The sequence below is a fragment of the Podarcis tiliguerta genome (genome assembly GCF_965153285.1).
Source record: "Podarcis tiliguerta genome assembly, chromosome: 1".
Lineage (NCBI taxonomy): Eukaryota > Metazoa > Chordata > Lepidosauria > Squamata > Lacertidae > Podarcis > Podarcis tiliguerta.
The window spans coordinates 71,530,382-71,534,714 of NC_139534.1; the positions used below are offsets into that span (position 1 = coordinate 71,530,382).

The 4,333-nt window shown below is 41.5% G+C and overlaps 1 long non-coding RNA gene across 1 annotated transcript; it reads left to right on the plus strand.

Moving 5' to 3' along the window:
• The first annotated feature begins 143 nt into the window (after positions 1 to 143).
• Positions 144 to 1,975, plus strand: LOC310681001. The gene is made up of 2 exons (XR_014513060.1): positions 144 to 476; positions 1,736 to 1,975. It is a non-coding gene; the product is annotated as an uncharacterized lncRNA (long non-coding RNA).
• Positions 1,976 to 4,333: the final 2,358 nt, after the last annotated feature.

Below are 4,333 nucleotides of genomic sequence, written 5' to 3' on the forward strand. Positions count from 1 at the left end.
ACTGTACGTGTGCATGGAGGGAGGGAGGGGAGCGCCGTGCGGCACAAAAGCCCCACCACCACACGCACACACACATACAGAGGCAGGGCTGAGTACTATTATGACGGCTTTTATTTTAAACCGCCGATAAACCTCGAAACAATGAACTGACAGCCTAACGCCATGCGGACTGACTGGCACGGGGCGTGCTGGAAACGCCTCCCTGCAAACATGTTTTGAAGCATGCACGCTGTTCGAGAGGCAGCCTTTGTTTGGCTCTCCCGCACAGCCGTCCTGCAAAATAGGTTGCTGGTCAATGTCCGAAAGGGATCAGTCGGGCCAGCTCGTCAGGTGCATTGCAGCCCCGGGCATGTTTACTTGGGAATGCCGTCCTGCTGTGTTAAGTGAGGTTTGCCCCCCAAGCTCCCTAGGGTACATAGCTTGGGGGGGGGATGACGAAGAGAAAAGAATGGCGTATGCACCCCACTCACTGAATGGTGAGAGATTTCAAGCGTGCCCGCACCCATCTCGTGTTTGGTTTCTTTAAAATAAAATTAAGGTCACCTGAGATTCTGGCGTCTTTACGATAAACGGTTTTATATACAGGCTGGCGCTGAGCATCATTTGGACTCTCAGCATCAGAGCGCCAAATAAAACTGCTCATTAGGTTTCAGGGGGGCGGTGGCTTCACAATGCTTTAGTACTGTACTGGATTCTCTCAGAGCGCAGAATCGGGCCTCTGGGTACTTTCAGCAGCAGGTGTGGGGTGTATGGGGAGCTGAGCTCCGGTGTCTAAATGATGCCTCCTTAATAAAAGAGGGTAGTTGATCGCCCTGCCAGTGCTATCAGTTACCTCAGGAAGTTATGCTGCTTCTATTAACCCTTTCCTGATCAAACTACTGTACAGTCTTACAATCAATAATTAAAGCTATGAAGGAGCCCTTTAGATGACATCATTCTAGACTAACCAATACAAATATGCAACAACAAAAGCAGATATAACAAAATGCTATATGAAAACAATAGAAGTCAACAAAAGCAACATACAATGCACTTGGTAAAAATAGGAAAACAGAAGAGGGGGCCTTCCTGAAACATAGACTATAACTACCAATAATAATAATAAGTTATATAACGGCCATTAAATAGCTGGGCAAATAAATGATTTGGAGAGATATACATTGTGTCACCACAGAGAAAGTTTATTCCCTAGTCACCACCTGCCTAACATCTGATTGAAAACATCAGTGAATGCTGAGTGGGAAGCAAAACAGAACACATGTGAATAAGTTCACATTGTGAGAATAAATCTACATTGTTCTGCAGAGGCAACCGACAGGTATCATATCACCTTATGTTTATTCTTGGAATAATCTAACTGCGGGAGAGTGAGTAGGGAAATTATATTCTTCCCTCTATAAAATGCTTACTTCCAAGAACACAGGTCTGTTGCTGTCATTTTGTTGGAAGGATCCTGAACATGTTTAGGAGACATGTGAAATGCATAGGACTCCTTAATTCTCAATATCATTTCTATTTTTCTAGAAAAAGAGGTGTTGGAACTCGCCATGAACACCTCCCTTGTTCTCTTAAAATGGCAATGGCTCCCACCTGAGAGATACCGGAACTGATTTCCAGCAATTTCTGGCTGAAAAAAGCCCTGCTCAATATGTATTTCATCTATGTAGGAGGGTTAACATTATAAACCTTCATCAGATTCAAGTGCCTTGTTTCTGTTCCCTTATAATCCCTACAGATCTGTGACTGATGGCTTACTTCTACTTGGACAATTCCCTACAGCTCAGAATTGGTTGCCATCCAGAACAGAACATTAGTCCAGGGGGAAACAATGAGAGCTTAGACAAAACAAATAAGATATCTTCAGAAAGTGATAGTACCTGTAAAATCAGTTTATTCTGTGCTTAGCTCTGAAAAAAAACTAAGGAACACCAAATAAACCATTAAAAACATCGCCTGAAAAGGGACACATCCACAATTTTACTATTTATATAAAGAGAGATCAATTAAATCCTAGGAGGAAACAAGTCAGGAAACTGGGGGGGTGGGGGAGGAAGAGAGATAAATGTAGCTTCAGTACTACAGTACTTGCAAAGCATTATAATCAGCCATTTGAGCAAAAGGCAAAAATGCAAGCCAAAGCTGAAAATGATACCATCAGGCGAGAAAGCCAGCCATGGAAAAAAGCAGTCAGTGAAGCAGAAGACAGCACCTAGCAATAGAAACTGGATCCAGATTAGTCCAACCCAACACACCTAACTTCAGCCGCACTCTGCAGTCACTAGTCACATGAGTACCTAACCCTTGGACATATTGTCTTGTCAGGTTACTATGGGATGGTCCTATCTTGCAGCAGTGACTTGAAACTAGACAGCACTTTTATCCCTTTGATTTTTGCACCCAATAGGTTGTTTCCCAAGCCCTTATTTTAGCAATCAGAGGGCCAACCACATAATAATGCACCACCCTGGTGTGTGCTATACTGCATGGTTCTCCTGTGCCTTGGCGTGGCTTTGTCTCTGATTGAGTCCAAGTACCATAAACCTGCTGTACCTTTCCACTCCCCCTGCCCACAGTTGGAGTGGGGCTTCCATCACAGATTGCCACTGCAATCTGTTATAAGGAATTGCTCTTTGAGAAACAAAACCAAAGCATAGTTGGCCATCTAGAAACTATACATATGAACTATACACATGAAGGCCAATGGTTAAGCATATGCCTTATTTGGAACCATTTCCAAACAGGGAAACTTTTTAAGATATAGGCAGCAGCATTTAATTTCTTATTATCAGCAGAAATGCATTAAAAGCAGTCTATAGGGCCTATAGTTCAAAGCCTATCTACTGGAACAGATAACTCCAATATGCCACATTATGGTGGGAATAACCCAATAAAGGAGTGAGAAATATTAAAGCGGAGCTTTGCATTTTTTCTCTTTTTCTTTTTTTGGCTGCATATTATGGAGCCAATTGCAACAGTAAATAAAAATGGGTTCAGTGGTGGTAGTCTCCTGAGGAACGAACCTTTATGTTGGAAAGTTTTGCTCACCCTTGGCCAGTTTATTAGCTTCAGGTCCCTATTGTTCAACAGAATGGAAAACATCCACCAACGAGCATTCTTTGCACTGATACAATTCTTGTCGTGTCCATGTAAGGGCAGAAGTGGTGGTATGGCAGTAATGATGATTTACAACTGCCCTCTAAATCCAAGAAGGTTCACAGAAACCTCCATTAGGTTTCTACTACAGATTTATGTAGATGTTCCATGGACCAAGACAATGTTTTGTTTTTTTAAAAAAATACTGTAGATTCCAGATCACCATCAGCTGCACTTTTAGATCTATCAGCAGAGAAGGCAGTAACAGTGACTTCATGCATATCCCAAACTCTCTTGGCATCCAAGTACAAGGGTAATTTACACAACCCTGGAGTATATGATTCAGTCCTTATTTTCCAAGCAGGCACTTAATCCCTCTGGATTGTGTTGTGCCTCTGACAAAGCAATCACTGGGACTCACTGCCCTGGGCATAAGCGACATTACAGCATGCCACTATCAAATACAATTAAGCTGAGGTGTTCGCAAGGATCATATGAACTGGCCTGTACACAAGACATGTCCTACAAAAACAAGCATGCTTTTTCTAACAAGCCCTATTATTTTTTACGTTTACTCTGAACCCTACTGAATTCAATGGAGTTTATGCCTAAGTGGACCAACGGAAGATTGCTGCTGCTCACCTTTGTGGAGGATTATTTGTTCTTCAGAGTTCAATAAATATGAACATAAGGTTAGACACAATCACAGGTATTTACACAATTGGCAAGTGACTGTTAGGCACTGTTAATTCAAGACCAACTTGGCCTAAAAATATCCTTTTGAATTATATACACAATACATGGAACCTAACAAAGGGACAATATGAATTGACTCTCCACACCCCTACTATAGCAAGATGACTGGTATTGATGAACTGGAAAAATAAAAATGCAACTCCCTTCAACAAATGGATTGAAGGTATTTATAAACTCACGGTACGTGAACAAGTCACATACAAACATAGACTTGTCATGGACAAATAACAATCTTGTAATAATTTATGGGCATATATATATATATATATCCAACAGCCTTGTGTTACACGGAGAAACCATGTGGTTGTTATATAGTCCAGTGGCAGTGATATCTGAAAATCAGGAGCAAAAATTATATTCACCAAATAAAGTCTAGTTTTCAGGAGCTTCCAAAAGAGTTTGAACAAAGCTAAAAAGTCATACACTAGCCTAAACTCCCCCCCCCCCGGTTTGTTTGTTTTTTTAAAATCAAGAATCTGAACAA